Genomic DNA, 19,734 nt, shown 5'->3' on the forward strand with positions numbered 1-19,734 from the left:
TCAGCAATTTTCCGCTCTCATTTCACACTCTTAATCCCTAAATTGCTTGCCGTTCTTTCCCAATTCTTCATGCCAAAAAGGTTGGCATAACGTTAATCTCTTCATGGGTAGAACCTTGATAAATGGAAAGAAAAGGTTGGGGGGGGGGGGAGTCCCATGCAGGAAGGAATGTAGGAAAATTGCCACAGTTAAAGTGGAAGCAGAAAGGCCTTGTGTTGTAAAGCACAACCATGTCTTAATGCTCATATTTCATTTTTTTTCAGGTCCACACACATTTTTACTTCTCCATTTTGTGGAATCAATGGTGTTTCTGATTAAAGTCCTCCAAAGGATTCCTACTGCGTTTAGAACAAAATTTAAATTTCTTGTAGTGACCTACAAGGACCAGCATGACCGGGTGCCTGTCTAGTTTCCAGTCTCATCTCTGTGTGTTCCTTTCAATAGGTGGATTCAAATCTTTTCTTATTTCTAGACATTTTTCTTGGATTCTAATTTTAAATATTTCTTCTATTTAGTACTTTGTTTTCATTCTTCAGGACTCTCTATTATCCATATGTTGGGTCTTCTTTGTGTAGCTTCTCTATCTACCACTTTGAATCAACCTTAAATAAATGGATATCACTTCAACTCATATACGTACTCAGTGCCTGGTATGATAGTGTGTACCTCAGTGAAGGATCCGAAAAACAAAAAAGAGAAAAGAATCAAACATGTCGTATGTTGCTTTTTATGGCCAATAGTTAGTCTACATGTGGAGGCAGCTCACAGAGAAAAGATAGCTTGATAAGGTGTCCATGTATGATTAACTACTAAAATAGGGATAAAGAGATTAGGTGATATAGGATTGAATGATGCAGTGAATCGCGAAAACAAAAAGACTGCTTCTAAAATCCAGGCTTACTAGGCTCTGATGTGGAAATCTTGTCTTTTCCATTCGTTTATCAATGCTTACATTCATCTTATTTCAACACTTGCTGACATTATATTTATACTTCACATTTTTTCACTTTTGTGCTGCTCTACAAGTTTTCCTCTGGCAGATATTTGATGCTTGTTATGTGTTGCCTCAGAATTTTGCACAACCTTCTGTCGTAACACTAACTACTTGGGTTGTCATGGCCCAGAGCAGGGGCTCTAAAATCTGATGGATCTGGGGTAGAATCGCAGCTCTGCCCCTTACTAGCTTTGTGACTGCAACCAAGTTACCTAACCTACAGCTTTATTTTCTTCATCTGTCAGAGAGGGATAAGAATAAGAATAGATTATTATAAGTGTTAAACTTGATAATGCATGTAAAGTGCTTAGTACAATGTCTGGCGCCCACTAAATGTCAACTTACCTTTACAGGCACCTCTGTGTCTCCCCTCCTGTACTACGGTCTCTGTGGAGACAGGAACACAGTCCCAGTAAGTTTATTGAGTGAATTTACAGCTCTATGTAAATGTTCTTTTTCTTGACCAAAGGTCATATGCCATGTTGGTTCACTCTCTAGGGGGCTCTTTTACGGAGAAAAGAACCCCAAAGAACCTCTTTCATGCTCATCTGGTAGGGCATTCTTAGAAGTAAATAATCTAGTTATTGATACTTGTTCTCCCTATCTGTGGTTTAGGAAACTCTTGTTGATGCATTTCCCCAGAGTTCTTGTGTCCATTAGTTTTCCTGGCCACTTGCCCTATTGAAGACATGCCCGCACTTTTTCTCGAATGGCTAATCATTTTTCCTTTCAAATTTACCTTTACTTATTTATTTTTTAAATGTTTATTTATTTACTTTCAGGAGGGGAGGGGCAGAGGAGAGGGAGAGAGAGAATCCCAAGCCTGCTCTGGGCTGTCAGCGCAGAGCCCTGTGGGGGGCTCCATCTCACGAACCGTGTGATCATGACTTGCGCTGAAATCAAGAATGAGATGCTTAACCAACTGAGCCACCCAGGTACCCCTTAAATTCACCTTTGAATCCTTATTCCAGGGTACACTGTATGCAGCTAAACTTATTTTGCATTTAGCAACTCTGAGAAATATAAACATGCAATTACAGGACACATTGTCCTCTTTCCTGTCGTCAACCCAATGTTGCTTTCCCCGTGAACTTTATTAAGAGTTTAAAGGGGAAAACCAACCTAGCTATCTTTCTCTTTGACTTACTGCAATAATTAAAATAGTTCCTTTAAAAGTAATGTGTGGATATATTTATAAAAATATAGGTATAGTTGTGGATATACTGGAGATATGTACATGGTTGTATATATGGATGAAAAAGTGTTGCAAAATATATCTCAAAAAGTTAATGGTGGTAATTGGTAACCATTGGGTGGTGATATTATGAGTATTTATTTTTTCTTTATACTTAAAAAAATATTTTTTAACGTTTATTTATTTTTGACGGAGAGAGAGACAGAGTGTGATTTGGGGGGCAGGGGGGCAGAGAGAGAGGGAGGCACAGAGTCCGAAACAGGGTCCAGGCTCTGAGCTGTCATCACAGAGCCCGATGCTGGGCTTGAACCCACGAACCACGAGATCATGACCTGAGCCGAAGTCGGACGCTCAACCGACTGAGCCACCCAGGCGCCTCTTTCTTTGTACTTTTCAACAGAAATCCTTGTTGGGTTGCTTTCCTTTCTGCTCTCAGTTTAGCTGTGACAATTTTCTCAGAGACTGCTAATTGTCTTCAAAGTCCTTTTTTCCATTCTTCTTTAGTAATAGAATTTTTAGCTGAGTACAGGGATGCCCAGAATAAATACTACGTTTTACAGCCTCTCTTGAAACTAGGTTTGAGCCACGTATCTACCTTCTGGTTCATGGGATGTCCTTAGAAATGTCACGTGCGATTTGGAGAAAGGGTCCTTGAATAGGAGATGTGCATTTTTCCTCTGTTCTTTGTCCTTACCGACTAAGAAGCAGATGTAATGGCTAAAAGTTGATAAGCCCTTTTGGATCATGTAGACAAAGGTCCCGCTGCAGGGACAGCAAACTGGAAAGCTGGAAGAAGCCAGGACCCATGACGACTTTGTTGATGTGCCCATCCACGCTTCTAGGCCCCTCCTCTCTGGATGGCTTCCGTGAGAGCAACATGGATGTTTAAGCCACTATTAACTTTGATTTTATGGTACAAACAAATCAAATCTTAACTGACATGGAATTAGTGTATCATTCCTATTATGCTTTGCCTCAAAGGTGAAGAATTTATATTATATGCTCTTCCCTGGGCATGTATAACATAATTTCCGTACGTGAACTGTTCTGCCTTAGTTCTTAAACTGTTGTAAGACTGTTCAGTCTCACAAAGCTCTAGTTCCGTGGCCACATCAGTGTACATTTTCCAGGGGACACATGTGTGTGTTTGTGGCAGAACCCGTTTGTCGTCGCAAAATTTTAGAAGCCACTGATTAATATGGTTAATGTAAATTAATGTAAACATGGTTAAATAAATTGCGGTACATTTCTGCTATTGAATATTATACAACAGTGAAAATTCATTAACTATAATCATATTATTAATAAATCTCAGGAACATAATGTTGGGCCAAAAGAGTAAGTCCCAGAAGATGACGTATAAGTTCAAAAACAAATAAAACTAGCATAAAGTTTTGGCCCAAACGTATGTGTAATAAAATGTACAGAGAAGCAATGGTATGATAGAGGTGCCTGGGGGGGCTCAGTTGGTTAAGTGTCCGGCTCTTGATCTGTGGCTCAGGTCACCATCTTACGGTTCCTGAGATTAAACCCCCAGTCGGACTCTGTGCTCACAGCATGGGGCCTGCTTGGGATTCTCTCTCTCTCTCTCTCTCTCTCTCTTGCCCTCCCCCCGTCACACTCATGCTCTCTTCCAAAATAAATAAATAAACTTAAAAAGAAAAAAACCCAGGGTATGATAAAAGCAAAATTTAAGAGGACGGTTACTACCCAGCGGGCATTTGGGGGATGCGACAGAAGAGGAACACGTAGGTCAATGTAAGTCATGGAGGCCTTTTAGCTCACGGGTTGAGAGTTGGATCTGAGTGGCTTATTGTATTATTATATAGATTATATAGAGTATCAATCAATTCAATGAAGTTTATGCAAGGACCAAAGGACGAATCATAGTCCTTGATTCATGGCACATTATTAACATGAATCAGGATTATGATTAATCCAGTCTCGTGCTTTTGAAGTTCACAAAGCAATCATAGTACTTATGAAGCTGCCTATTAGGCAGGACTCGTTTTATTTCTATAAACCAGGCAACAAGCATGGATGCGTTTCTATTTGTGTACCCAACTGTTTCCCTATCCAGGTTTTTAAAAATAAACTTTTAATTTTAGAATAGTTTTAGATTTACAAAAAAAAAAAAGTTGCAAAAATTGTACAGTTACTGCAAACACCCCGCCAACGACCAACCCTCTTTTACCTAAGTGTTAACATTTTACATTACTACGATACATTTGTTCCAATTAATGTACCAGGGATGGTACGTTATTATTAACCCTAATGAGATTGTAAGCGTCCTGAGAGCAGGGCTTGTGCGTCTCAGCACTCCCTAGCATCTTGCCTCTAGTCGGCTCCACGTGTGGGGAATTGATGAGGAAATTAAACTTACTAAGTGACTAAATTATCCGCAGAAATAAGGCCCATATTTCATGATCACTTATAATTTGCTTTAAGCAGCTAAAGCTGCTTTGAGATATAACCCTGAGCTAAGTTGGGTTTAATGTTCTTAAAAGTCACTGTTTCTGAATTATTTACAAGGGTTCTCATTAGAATGAGCGCAGGGAGCTGAGTGCTGAAGTGGGTATTTTTTTTCTTCCCTCGGTTTCTTTTCTAAATCAGGTCACAGAAAATGGATGCTATTTCTTTAAATAATATAACCAAGCTGATCCCTGGATTACAATTAGGTTACGTAACTTGCTTATGAGCTGCTTTTCATTAAGACTTGCAGTGGGCAATGGGGCTTTACATTTCAGAGCAAAGCTGGAGAACAATCCTGCTAAAAGCCAGAACACATGCGGTGTCAGAGGCAAGGACTGTAATAACATCGGCACGGGAATGAGTTCAATGTAGGCGGCTTCTTTTCTCTTTAAATCCTTAAAACATCCTTTGTCCTACCAAACTGCCTGGTTCCAAATACATCTAAAACATCCGAGAGAGAGCGGAGGGCCCTCACCAGGAGGGAAGGTCGCTGTGGCTGGTCCCCGAGAGGCTGAGCAATGGGGAGCTCTCTAGGGAGGACATTATCAAGTTTCTGCAGAACCATGGCTCTGTTTCATTTCTTGCAGAACACAAGTTACTAGGAAACATTTAAAAAATGTGGCCAAGGGAGGTAACAAAAATCCTAGCATCCGCCTACAACCGTATCTCTGCAGATGGGCATTGCAGAGGTACGTACGGTAAGAAAAGTAGAAGGTATCAGACCAGGTAGAAAACAAGAAGCTTGATGTCAAAAGAAGCGAGAGTCGGAGGAGATTCTGGATGCGGCTTCATCAAAACATACAAGCATCTGTTCTTAGAAGTGGGGATACAGGGGCGCCTGGGTGGCTCAGTCGGTTAAACGTCCGACTTCGTCTCAGGTCATGATCTCACGGTTTGTGAGCTCGAGCCCTGCGTCGGGCTCTGTGCGGACAGCTCAGAGCCTGAAGCCTGCTTCGGATTCTGTGTGTCTGTCTCTCTTTGACCCTCCCCCACTGTGCTCTGTCTCTCTCTATCAAAAAAATGTAAAAAGAAAAATTTCTTTAAAAAGTGGGGATACAGCCAACTTTCCCCAAAAGGAAGTTGTTCATCCTTGTAATATAGGGTACTCACTGCAGGGGGAGACCATTTTTTGATACTCCTAGAAAAACCACCTCACAGAACATGATAAATGCTGGAAATTGAAAGTTTACAAGTTAGAGTAAGCAAAGGGATCAGAGAACGGGACAAAGTGCTCTTGACAATAAATATGCAGGGAAAACTCTGCTGGAGAGTGACCCGGAACAGGCTCATGGAAAGAAAAGACAGTGTAACGCCCAAATTCTACCGAATGCAAAATTCCTTTTGGAAATGGAGTTACTGCATAGTGATTGAAATAGCAATCAGGAACAATTCAATGAACTTGGAGCCCTTTATGTACTTGAAGAAACACCTGTGATTTGCTTCCCGGGAACAGCCAAAAGTGTAATTCTTTAAGCAGTTAAAGTTTGCTTCTTAACTTTTGATAAATGTGATCTGATCCCAAACTTAAGAGGAATATCTTATTATGCCGCTCTATAAAATAATGAATAGAGAGAAGTTCATCTCTTTTGTCTTCTAGTTAACTTAAAAAAGTTATAGTTAACTTTCAACTACTAATATTTAATATTTCTAGTTAATGTTTGTAAGTTTTTTAACTTTAAGACAGACCTTCAACTATCAATAATACTACCAATGCAAATGTAAACTGCATGCTTGAATGCAAAGCAGTTAATTAATTCTAATGGTATTGCACATTAATCTTGGCTTCAACGCAGTCTAAAACTTGCCTAAGCCCTGTTGGTTGCTGGGGAGTCTTTGATTCTTGTGTGTGTGTCTAATTTACTAATGAACTTGGTGTCATTTAGGGCTGAAGCAAGCACATCTGAACGGGTCTGGCTGCTCTGGGCAGCTGGGGAAGGGCACCCACAGTGTTCTGAACAGAGTTGGAAGAACACCAGCGCTGAGATGAGTCAGAGCCTCTCAAAGTGTGTGGTGAGTCACAATCAATGCCCCCCACCCTACCCCAGCTGTAACCAAAAAAAAAAAAAAAAAAAAAAAGTTGGGGGGGGTAGTTCTAAAAGGGAAGCAATTAAAGGACACACCACAAATCTCCTCCCTCTTATCCTTTGCACCCTGAGTGTGCCTTCCTAAGAAGGCACAGACCAGAGACCATAGTTTAAGTGCTGGCCAGAAGGAGAGCCAACAAAGCTAACTCTGATTCTAACCGTAGCATGACAGACCATAAGAAAGGGGACAGACGGGCCAGCACTTGCCACTGGGGTGTGATCCCCAGCAATGAATCTTGGAGAATCTGTAAGTGGTCCCAGGATCCAGGGAGATGTATCAGGGAGCCTGTGAGCCCTGCATCTTAGACAGTTGGGTTAAGTTTAACTCCTTCTTCTGTCATTTATGCTTGTGATATTGGGGCAAGTCACTTAAAAACTCTGAACCATATTTCCCTTATCTGAAGGTAGTAGTATTCTTTCCCATTAGGTGGTTGGTTTGGTGATGGGGGGTGGGAGAAGGGACTGCAGGTTGCTAAGCAGGATTTCATGGTATTGCTCAGTTCAACACTGAGCCTAAAATGAAGGAGGTACTCCCTAAAGTATACGCTGAATGACTATCTAAGTAATCCTGCCCCTGGATCATCTGGGTGGTGCTGTGCTTGATACCCGTTGGATATGTTTTCCAGGACACAATTTCTTTAGACCCTCCCACATTCCCCAGAGATCAGGAACTGTCTGTCTATCTTCTAACCTGGGAATTAATTGTGCATGTTCTATGAGGAAACATTACATAGAAAAGCTACAAGTTTAAGTGTCTAAAGGATCAAAAAGCTCGGTCCAGTGACCTATAGATGCGTACATTTTCAAAAAAATGGCTCTCCCCTGCCAATAGGCTACCACTGAAAATTAATATCTTAAATTTTTTTTTTAATTTTTTATTTTTTATTGTGAAGAGTATGGAAAGGGGCAGAAGGAGAGAGAGAAAGAAAAAAATCTTAACTTAAGCAGGCTTTGCACTCATTGCGGAGCCTGACACAGGCTCAAGTCCATGACCCTGGAATCATGACCTGAGCTGAAATCATCAAGATCCGGAAGCTCAACTGCTCAACTGACTGAACTACCCAGGTACCCCTTGAAAATTAACATCTTAATGATGGCGAGAAAGCCAGAGGCTTTGTTAGTGCTCACTTTGGAGAAATACCTTTCAGCATTTTACCGAAGCCTTCTTCTCTGAAAGGCTTTGTTTTGGGTCCACCCAACAAAAAGAATTGCAGATAAGGCACAGAAGCCCTATCTAAAACCTCCAATCTAATGGAAGGAAATGACTGTGCAGAAGTCTGGAGTACAGAGGCAGGCTGCCGTAGGAAAAGCCTGAAGACAGAGTCGTGAGACAGTCTTGCTAATTTTTGTAATTCTCACATGGCCTATTGTTCCGTCATGCAAAAAAAAAATAATGCTAATGCTAATGAGGTAATAGTAATAATGTAATCGCAAACATCCCGAGTACTTATTCCGTGCCAAACAATGTGCTGAGAGCCTTGTGTATCTATAGGTTGCTTCCTTTAATGTTTACAACTCTACTAGGTAGCTTCCGTTATTGAAGCAGATTACGGATAAGGGAATTAAAGCAAAGATTTTTCTCTAGGAGATGCTAAAGACATTCATTTGCTTGTTCATCTGAATTTCAGCACCTTATAAAAATTTAGGAAACAAAAATGGAAGAAAAATTGTGTTTTGCTTCTAGATGCTACTAGAAAGGGGAATGAAGAAAACTAACATGACTTGAGTAGTGATTATGTGTCAAGCACCTTCACATGTGTGATTTCATGCGCTCTTCATTTCACAGGTGAAGAAACGGAAGGTTAGCGGGGAAGGGAAGTTCAGGTAGAGCCCAAATATGCCTGACTCCAAAGTCCACGTTCCTCCCATTCTATCAGTGAGATTCTGGCTCTGCCACTAGCTAGCTATCAAAATCACTTACATTTTCCAAACCTTAATGGTAAAATGCAGATAAAATGCCTGCCCATATAACCCTTAGGACATTCTGAGAAATCACGTGAAATAATTGGAGTGGTATAAAAAATGAAACAGGCACAGATCCCAACAGCAAATAATCCAAATTCAAATACAAGAGATATAAACATAACTTTTTTTTGTAAGTTAGGTGTCAAGACACCTGGCTGGCTCCGTTGGAAGAGGATGCAACTTTTTTTTAATGTTTATTTATTTTTGAGAGAGAGAGAGAGAGAGAGTGAGCGCGAGCATGAGTGGGGGGGGGGGGGGGCGCGCAGAGAGAGAGGGAGACAAAGAATCTGAAGCAGGCTCCAGGTTCTGAGCTGGCAGCACAGAGCCCAACGTGGAGCTTGAACTCATGAACCAGGAGATCATGATCTGAGTTGAAGCTAGAGAGAGAGAGAGAGAGAGAGAGAGAGAGAGAGAGCGCGTGCAAGCAAGCAAGCAAGCATGAGTGGGGGAGGGGCAGAGAGACAGGGAGACACAGAATCCGAAGCAGGCTCCAGGTTCTGAGCCGGCAGCACAGAGCCCAACGTGGAGCTTGAACTCATGAACCAGGAGATCATGATCTGAGTTGAAGCTAGATGCTTAACCAACTGAGCCACCCAGGCACCCCACCGTGCAACTCTTGATCTCAGGGTTGTGAGTTCAAGCCCCACAGTGGGTGTAGAGATTACTTAAAAATAAAATCTTTAAAAAAAAGTGAGGTGTCATCATACCTGTCTGAGAAAAACGTTGGGAGCACAGAAAAGAGTTATTTGTGTTGTTTGGGTGAGCCATGGAAGAATCCATCTAAAAGGTACCATTTGAGCTAAACCTTTAGGATAAGGAGGATTTCATTAGGTTAAAAAAAAAAAAACAAAAGAAGTAGAGGGAGGATATTATAAGGAGAAATGACAGAGGCAAAGGCATGGAGGCATGAAAGAATGTGATGTATCTAGGACACTGTGAGCTGTAGAGAATGGCCAGAATACCAGGTGCTCTGGGATTAACAGATGATGAGCCTAGAATGATTGGACCAGACTCAGAAGGCCTTGAATGCCACATTAAGACCTTTGGACTTAATTCTGTAGACAACTGGGAGCCACCAAGGGTGACTACCCAAAGAATCCACAAGGACAAAGAGTCTGAGCAGGGCCTTTTGCCATCCTGTTCTTGTGATGATCACAAAGTCCCATGTTCAGAACATCACAGTCTGTTGCCATGGAAATAGTAATGGGCCTCACTATGGGAATAAATTATCCTCATCATTATACCTTTCTTCCAAGGAACTCAAAGTGTTTGTTGTATGTGTTTTCTTTTTCTTTTCTTTTCTTTTCATTTCTTTTCTTCTCTTTTCTTTTCTTTTCTTTCTAACAGAAGCACCAGATGGTGGTTAAGGGAAGGAAGAAAGCCTAAAGACTGTTGAATTAAAGGAGATTTCAAAGGAATGGAAGGAAAAACACAAGTTGAATTTTGAAAGGTTTAATCAAAACAGATGGCAGAATATCTCAGCCTGAGGGAAGGGGAAAATTGTCTCAGAACCCATCTGAAGTGGGAGCTTCTTCACCCTTGCTTCCTGGGTCCCTGTCTGCTGCCTCTCTGCAGGCTGACAGTTCAAGCTGGATAATGAGGAAGGAGAGGCGCATGCCTGTGTGTGTGTGTGTGTGTGTGTGTGTGTGTGCGCGCGCACACACTCACACGTGTGTGAGTGTAGGAGATAACATATATGCCAGACACAAGAATTAACGTTGTTGAAATGCTTTTTAAAGTAAGTTGCTATAAATACTGATTTATTGTGCATGTGATCTTTATTTTCAGACAAAACAATTTTTTTTAAATAACAGAAAGTTTTACGATTTTTACAAAATTGTAAAGGGGTATAAAGAAACTATTGTTTTTGTGTACACACTTTCCTATATCATCCTATTTTAATTACCCATTTTAATTCAGTCTTTGAATAGAATACTCCTATGAGGTGGGTAGGCATTGCTATTCTTTTTTTTTTTTTTTTAATTTGAGAGAGAGAGAGAGAGAGAGAGAGTAGGGGAGAGGGACGGAGGAGGAGGAGGAGGAGGAGGAGGAGGAGGAGAGAGAGAATCCCAAGCAGGCTCCATGCTGGGGCTTGATGCCACAACTCTGGGATCATAACCTAAGCCAAAATCAACCAACTGAGCCACCCATGTGCCCTTGTTATTCCTTGTTATGAAGGAAGACAAGGCCCACAGGGATTGCAAATATTACCCAGGCTATTTCTAAGTGGCAGAGCCTAGTCTGGAGTCTGGTTAGCTCAGGTATTTTCCAAAGTTCCAAAAGAGTCCTGGCACTGCCACTATAAACCTGAGAAAAACTGGGCAACTTACTCTTCCTTTCTGGGCCTCAGTTTCCTATGTATGATCAGAGGAAAAGCTGTGTTTACTCCAGCATTCTTTAGAAGCACCAGCAAGAAGTATGAAGAATGAAAAAGAAGAGTGAAGAGCACTATGCATATTTTCTGATGGTCTGTGCTCATCATTTGAGCTCTCTGGGTCCCTGTCCTGCCAGGTTGCCTCAGTTATTTTGAAGGGACCAAGTGTGTTCTGAGGATTGAAATACTTATTTCAAAACAAAAAAAATTATAGGGGTGCCTGGGTGACTCAGTTGCTTAAACATCCAGCTCTTGACTTCAGGCTGGGTCACGATCTCACAGTTCGTGGGTTTGAGGCCTGCATTGGGCTCCTTGCTGACGGTGTGGAGCCTGCTTGGGATTCTCTCTCCCTCTCTCTTCTCCTACCTGACTCGTTCTCTCTTTCCCTCTCAAAAAATAAATAAATAGACTAAAACAACAACAACAACAACAACATATAAAATGCAAAAGGCAGGGAGAAGCTAGGGCATTGGGGTACATGTAATGGTTACATTTACATAACACATGTATTTAATGAGTGTCTACTATGTGCCAGGCACTGGCTCATTGGAGGATATACTACAATGAACAAAACAGGGTCTGTCCATATTAGATAAAGTGCTAGTGTACAAAATCTATAAAGAACTTACCAAATTCTACAACCTAAAAACAAATAATCCGATGAAGAAGTGGGCAGAAGACATGAATAGACACTTTTCCAAAGAAGACATCCAGATGGCCAACAGACACATGAAAAGATGCTCAACATCACTCATCATCAGGGAAATACAAATCAAAACCACATTGAGACACCACCTCACACCGGTCAGAGTGGCTAAAATTAACAAATCAGGAAACTACAGAAAGGGGAGAAAGGGGAGCCCTGTTGCACTGTTGGTGGGAATGCAAACTGGTGAGGCCACTCTGGAAAACAGTATGGAGGTTCCTCAAAAAATTAAGAATAGAACTACCCTACGACCAAGCAATTGTACTACTGGGTATTTATCTAAAGGATACAAAAATGCTGATTTGAAGGGGCACATGCACCCCAATGTTTACTGCAGCACTATCAACAATAGCCAAGTTATGGAAAGAGCCCGAATGTCCATCAACTAACGAATGGATAAAGAAGATGTGGTTTATATATACAATGGAATACTACTTGGCAATGAGAAAGAATAAAATTCTGTCATTTGCAACAGTGTGGATGGAACTGGAGGGTATTATGTTAAGTGAAATAAGTCAGTCAGAGAAAGACAGATATGTTTTCACTCCTATGTGGAACTTGAGAAACTTAACAGAAGAACATGGGGGAAGGGAAAGAAAAAAATAGTTGCAAACAGAGAGGGAGGCAAACCATAGGAGACTCTTAAATACAGAGAAGAAACTGAGGGTTGATGGGGGTGGAGGGGGCAGGGAAAATGGGTGATGGGCATTGAGGAGGGCAGTTGTTGGAATGAGCACTGGGCGTTGTATGTAAGTGATGAATTACAGGAATCTACTCCCAAAGCCAAGAGCACACTGTATACACTGTATGTTAGCTAACTTGACAATAAAGTATATATATAAACAAAAACAAAAACAAAAACAAAAACCAACCAGGGTCTGTCTGGCTATCCTAGAAGGCCTAGAAAAAGAGCACTCATGCAAGAATTTCCAGCTGGAAGCTGCATTTAAAATGAGCCATGGGGTGCCTGGGTGGCTCAGTCGGTTAAGCGTCTGACTTTGGCTCAGGTCATGATCTTGTGGTTTGCAAGTTCGAGCCCCACATTGCGCTCTCTGCTGTCAGCACAGAGCCTGGAGCCTGCTTCAGATTCTGTGTCTCCCCTCTCTCTGCCTCTCCCCCATTCGCACTCTCTCTCTTTCTCCAAAATAAACAAACATTAAAAAAATAAACAAAATGAGCCATAATCCTACGTGAAAGATTACTTCCTGAATTTGTATCTTGTACCTTCTTCAAGGAGGGAAGGAAAGTTACATCACTTTTAACCTGCCTTAACAGTGAAGCATGCGTCCCCACTCCCTGTGCATCCTTACCGCATATAATGCTTCTCAGCTTCCTGAATGTTTCTGAGGTTTAGATATGAACCACACATTAGACGGGTCGAGGCAAAAAGCCTTGCATTTGAATGCTTTATCATTCTGCCTTTTATGGACTGCACTACTTCATGGAATGTACTAGTGGTTGATAACTCAACTGGCTGCACGTTGTGGTTTTGCTGTGAGCGGGGAAAGGGAAGAGGTGGGGGAGGAAGAAGGAGTACACAGAAGCCCAGCCCAGGGATGTGCTGGCTCCTTAGCTTCAGGATGATCTTGAGTCCTTCTGAGCTGTCAATAGTTTTCCATTAGAGACTATACCTTTTGGTCTCTAACACATTCTCTCTCGACGTACTTTTTTTTCTGCTGCCCCACTCTGACCACCTGATGCAGTTCTGTGCACAAATTTTACTGAAGCTTAAGCACATTGGCAAGGGTTTCTTACCCAAGGCCTTTGGGTATGGGGCCGGTGGAGCCAGAGAAGTGCATCCCAAATGGGTTATAAATGCCAGGGGGTTAGGAGAAAATTGGAAGAGCCTGTAACCAAACAGGGCTTGGAAAAACCTGGAAAGGCAGCAATGAGGAGCAGCGGCTGGGAGCAGAGAAGTGGAAGGGTCTGGGTGGGGGTGGGGTGGGATTTGGGAGACAGAAGCCATTAGAGAGATCTCAGGCATTTTCATGGCCACGGCGGGTTCATTTTAGGGCAAGGATAGAAGGACATAGGACATGGGCCTTGGCCTTGGGAAGGATTTTGGATTTTATTCTAGGAGATATTGGATTGGATGTTAGGTATGATTGAGAAGGAAGAATCAAGGAGTCAAGTGATGGTACCATTCATGGAGGTGAAGACTTTTAGACAAGAACCAGGATCCTCGACTCTGAAAAAGTCATTTCATTTCGCTTTTGTTAAGTTTGAGTTGTGTTTGGATGCAGGAGCCTGAAACCGAGGAGAGTTTTGGGTTGAACAGTGAATTTGAGAGATGTCAATATATAGACACTTAGTACGTATTCAGATGTAATCATCTAGGGAGAGAGTGTAAAAGTATTCTTCTCTGCACTTTCAAAGAAGAGAGAACTCAGGGTAGGGGGAGATTAAGTACCACGTCAGAGAGACCCATACTGCCACCAGTAATTGGTGGAACCGAGATTCAAACCAAGGTCCATAATGGGTACAAAGAATAGCTAGTTATTTTTGTTGCTGTTTTTGTGGCTATTTTTTCTTGCTGAGGTTAAGGCTTGGCTCTGTTACATTTATGTAAAACCAGCTTAGCACCCTAAATAGCCCTGTAAAAATCCTCTGCAATGATAGTCCAGTGCCCTGGGAAACCCCCAGGCTCTGCCTCCCACCTGTCATTGTAAACCACTTGCCTTGTCCTGGGATCTCAATTCCTGTTCCTTTGCCCAGCACCTGGTTATTTCTGTCTCTTAGCCCAGATCCTTTGGCCTGGCACTTCAGTGGGACTCTCTGGCATGTTTCCAGCTTTGCCCATGCTTGCTATCTTTCCCTTGACTCCATCAGTTAGAGCCCACGGGCCAGTCTTTCCTCATTTCTGAGCCTAGTCCTGGATCCCAGATCCCTAGAGCAAGTAGGGTTCCCTGGTATTTGCATGTCTTAAAAGGAAACCTTAGGCAATTTCCTGTCTCTGTACCTTAATATATATTCTTTCCATTAAAGGCATCTTGGATATATTCTTCTTACTCCTATCTTATTTTTCCAGACTTGGGCTAATCAAGTAAGATATGATCTTCATTTCTTTATCTTGGATCTTCTGAGCCTTCTGTTTTGCTTTTCTCTTCCATCTGTCCCTTATAGACTTTTATACCTTTAAAAAAAAACCTACTTTACCTTCTTCTTCTTGTTTCCAGATATCTTTGTTTTTCTTGAAGACCTTTTATCATTTCACGCCTGTGTATTGCTCTCTCCCACACTACATCTGATTATTGCTAGCTGCAATATTAAAATAAAATAGTTTAAACTTCATTGATACCTTTTGACGTTGACCAGTTCTAGCTCTTGCTCTGAGATGTCTTCTTACAATCACAAATATTGTTTGGGGGACAGCCAGGTGTCTAATCATGCATTTCCTTCATCGCTAATATAGGGTGACCTTCAGGTGGACTTCACTTATTGGTTATCTATGGTCAACATTCGTTCAGATTGTCCAGTAGCCATGCTGGCAGCCATTTAATATTTTAAAGATCACCCTGGCTAAAATACTGATATTTCTAGAATAGAGGCATACTGAAAATACCACCTGTTAACTTTAATCAGCCTGAGAACTCATTGATACTAAATGTCAGTTTATAAGACTCCTGGTGGCCCACTGATCTCCAAGTTCTTCCTGGAAATAGTGTGATGAAATGAACACAGTAACATCCCAAAGAGATTTACAGGGCTTCCTTGCTGTGATTGCTGTTGCTATGACTACCCAAGAATCTGGATTTCCCTTGCCCTTGTCCAGGGATTCTCAACCAGGGCACCTTTGACCCTTGGGGCAATAGAAGAATCTCCAGTTGCGGGGGGGGGGGGGGGGGGGGGAGGATTGCTTGGAAAAACACATTCAATATTAGAATATACTTTTACATTTGAAAAACAGATGAAGTCTTTTCACTATTCAGACTAAAGAAAGTAAAAATGAGCATGTGCAGAAAATAAAATAATCTCAATGGGGCAGCCAGGGAGAGGGCAGTGTTTTTCTAATTTTTGTTCTTGTTGTGACCCATAACAAAACAAGAAATACATTCTACATCTTAATTTAGTACACATGTGTGTATGTGTGAATAATTAAAACAAAAAATTTTAAACAGTTCTTATTCTTTTAAAAAATAAATTGCTGGTCAGGAGCAACTGCATTGATTACATGATCCATAGTTTGAAAACATTTCCTTCAGGTGATAGTGTTAGAATCTTTTGTGTTTTTTTTTCAATATATGAAATTTATTGTCAAATTGGTTTCCATACAACACCCAGTGCTCATCCCAAAAGGTGCCCTCCTCAATACCCATCACCCACCCTCCCCTCCCTCCCACCCCCCATCAACCCTCAGTTTGTTCTCAGTTTGTAAGAGTCTCTTATGCTTTGGCTCTCTCCTACTCTAACCTCTTTTTTTTTTTTCCTTCCCCTCTCCCATGGGTTTCTGTTAAGTTTCTCAGGATCCACATAAGAGTGAAAAAATATGGTATCTGTCTTTCTCTGTATGGCTTATTTCACTTAGCATCACACTCTCCAGTTCCATCCACGTTGCTACAAAGGGCCATATTTCGTTCTTTCTCATTGCCACGTAGTACTCCATTGTGTATATAAACCACAATTTCTTTATCCATTCATCAGTTGATGGACATTTAGGCTCTTTCCATAATTTGGCTATTGTTGAGAGTGCTGCTATAAACATTGGGGGTACAAGTGCCCCTATGCATCAGTACTCCTGTATCCCTTGGGTAAATTCCTAGCAGAGCTATTGCTGGGTCATAGGGTAGGTCTATTTTTAATTTTTTGAGGAACCTCCACACTGTTTTCCAGAGCGGCTGTACCAGTTTGCATTCCCACCAACAGTGCAAGAGGGTTCCCGTTTCTCCACATCCTCTCCAGCATCTATAGTCTCCTGATTTGTTCATTTTGGCCACTCTGACCAGCATGAGGTGGTATCCCAGTTGTGGTTTTGATTTGTATTTCCCTGATGAGGAGCGACGTTGAGCATCTTTTCATGTGCCTGTTGGCCATTTGAATGTCTTCTTTAGAGAAGTGTCTATTCATGTTTTCTGCCCATTTCTTCACTGGGTTATTTGTTTTTCGGGTGTGGAGTTTGGTGAGCTCTTTATAGATTTTGGATACTAGCCCTTTGTCCGATATGTCATTTGCAAATATCTTTTCCCATTCCGTTGGTTGCCTTTTAGTTTTGTTGATTGTTTCCTTTGCTGTGCAGAAGTTTTTATCTTCATAAGGTCCCAGTAGTTCATTTTTGCTTTTAATTCCCTTGCCTTTCGGGATGTGTCAAGTAAGAAATTGCTATGACTGAGGTCAGAGAGGTCTTTTCTTGCTTTCTCCTCTAGATAGTATTAGAATCTTGGGTGAAGGTGCACTTTTTAAGCTTATTTTTTTTAAAAGGGCATTTTTTTTTAGAAGTTGACCAGGTCCTTCAGATTACAGACTTACTTCCCTCTTTCCTTCCCTTCCTTTCTCTTCTCTTCTCTTCTCTTCTCTTCTCTTCTCTTCTCTTCTCTTCTCTTCTCTTCCCTTCCCTTCCCTTCCCTTCCCTTCCCTTCCCTTCCCTTGTCCTGTCTTGTCTTGTCTTGTCTTGTCTTGTCTTGTCTTGTCTTGTCTTGTCTTGTCTTGTCTTCCCTTCCCTTCCCTTCCCTTCCCTTCCCTTCCCTTCCCTTCCCTTCCCTTCCCTTCCCTTCCCTTGTCCTGTCCTGTCCTGTCTTGTCTTCCCTTCCCTTCCCTTGTCTTGTCTTGTCTTGTCTTGTCTTGTCTTGTCTTGTCTTGTCTTGTCTTGTCTTGTCTTGTTTCGCCTCCCCTCCCCTCCCCTCCCCTCCCCTCCCCTCCCCTCCCCTCCCCTTCCCTTCCCTTCCCTCCTCTCCTCTCCTCTCCTTTCCCCTCCTCTCCTCTTCAGGGTCTCTGTTACATTTCTTTTATCTCAACTTACACAGGCAATGTGTGAGTGCAAAACTAGTGTGCTAAGGAGTGTGGAAATCCTAGATTATATAACACACGAAGCTGGTAAATTGTAGGTACATGGTTTCATGATTTAAACTTAAACTTATCTGACAATCTACTAAGAGCTTGCTTAATAAATGATTATGAATAAATATATCATTCATTCATTCATTCATTCACTTTATCTCATGATGTTAGTTCTACCAGGTAATGTGTGCCCCTCAGTCTCAATGAAAGCCCAGTTCTTAGCTCACCCAGCTTACAGGGAAGCATGGTCTGATTTCCCTACATACTTAAAGTCTCACTGTCCCACACAGGATGTGTCACACTCCACTCAGCTCCCACACAGGATGTGTCACATTCCACTCAGCCTCTTGATATCCTCCCTCATCAGCATCTCCTGGCTACTCTCTTGCTGGGCTTCCTCTTAATCTACTGTTTAACTTAACCTTTTTCTAGGAGTGACTTTCTGAGCTTTTCTTCTATTTCCTGATCATCCAGCTCCTCTATTGCTTTCACCTTTCCCTTCCCCAGAAGGCAAGAGCCCAGAGCAGGTGTGTCACCTACCTCGTCTATCAGACAACTGTGCAAGCGTAGTTTCTTAAATCCAATCTGATATTCTTTTTCCTGGTATAAATTAGTAAGATTCGTTTTAACATTTCAAGCTGGTGGGAGGAGGAGAGGACTACTTTATGGCCTCTGAATAAGGACAACTGCCCAGTCTGCCTATTCTAATTACTGGGGGCCAGTGGTGGTGGTGGTGGGGGGTGTGTGTGGAGGGGGATGGAGCACAATGCAGTGTTAAGAGCATAGATTTTGGAGTCAGGCACTTGGATCGATGCTCTGCCACTCCCTAGTGGCTTATGACTTTTCTGTCTCTTTTGGCCTTCGGTGGTAATCTTACTGCCTACTTCACAGAGACATGGTGAGAATAGAAAGAAAAAAAGGCAGGTAACACAGCACCTGGAGCCTAGTAAGTGCTCAGTAAGTGGCAGCTATTATCAGCTATTATCTCTTGGAAATGTACACTATGGTAAGGATGTCCACACACTCAAATCGAAATGGGAAGGCCTTTTTCCTTGCATGAATGAGGTACATCTTGTTGGCTTGTGGCTTCTCTGCTTCTCTCTGCACATCTGTTTTCCTCTGTCTACTGATAGCTCACTCTGCTTTTTTGTTGTTTCTTGACTCTTCAATGTTAGTTGGCAATTTTAGCTACCACTGCTGTGTTTTTTAGTGCAAAGATCCAGCAGAGGGAACTAGGCTTGCCTAGTTCACCTTTTTGTCCCAGACCATAAGGGTAGGATGGTCCTGAGTCTGGGGCTCACTTCATTAGTCATGCACTGTGTGACTACTTTTGGAAGGAGAAGTGGTTGGTGTCTCCTGGGACTTACTCAAGAGGACACACTTGGGAGAGAAGGTGGAAAATGTCTTGTCTCTAGTTGAACTTCTGATTCAGCATACATCCTTATTTTGATCTAAAGAGTCCTAGAGGACAACAACAAAGGTCTACCAAGGTGACAAATGGTGCAATTAACCAGTTCATCACTTAAATAATGGGAGTGACCATTTGCTTTATGAAGAGAACTCTGCTTTTCATTAGGAACCCTCATGGGATTCATTCAAATTGTAGTTGCTTTTTTATGCACATACAATATACTTTATTTTACAGAGGGTGATCACCTATAGGTTTTTCTTAGGAAAAGTAAGTTTCCTGTTGTCACCACCACTTTTTACACAATACTCAGCCTAGCTCATTAATTTACATTCTTAGATATATACAAATCTTTTTTTCACTAGTTTATATATTATTGTATCCAATTGACAAACATTCTTCACTCAGCATCTCTTTTTACTTCCCCCTTTATTCTTTCTTTTTTATTTTTCCATTTTTTAATTTATTTTGGAGAGAGAAAGTGTGTGTGTGTGCACATGCACTTGAGCAGGGTGGGGAAAAAGAAGGAGAGAATCCTAAGCAGT

The sequence above is a fragment of the Puma concolor genome, chromosome A3 (assembly GCF_028749965.1).
Source record: "Puma concolor isolate L17-30 chromosome A3, mPumCon1.1.hap2, whole genome shotgun sequence".
Classification (NCBI taxonomy): domain Eukaryota; kingdom Metazoa; phylum Chordata; class Mammalia; order Carnivora; family Felidae; genus Puma; species Puma concolor.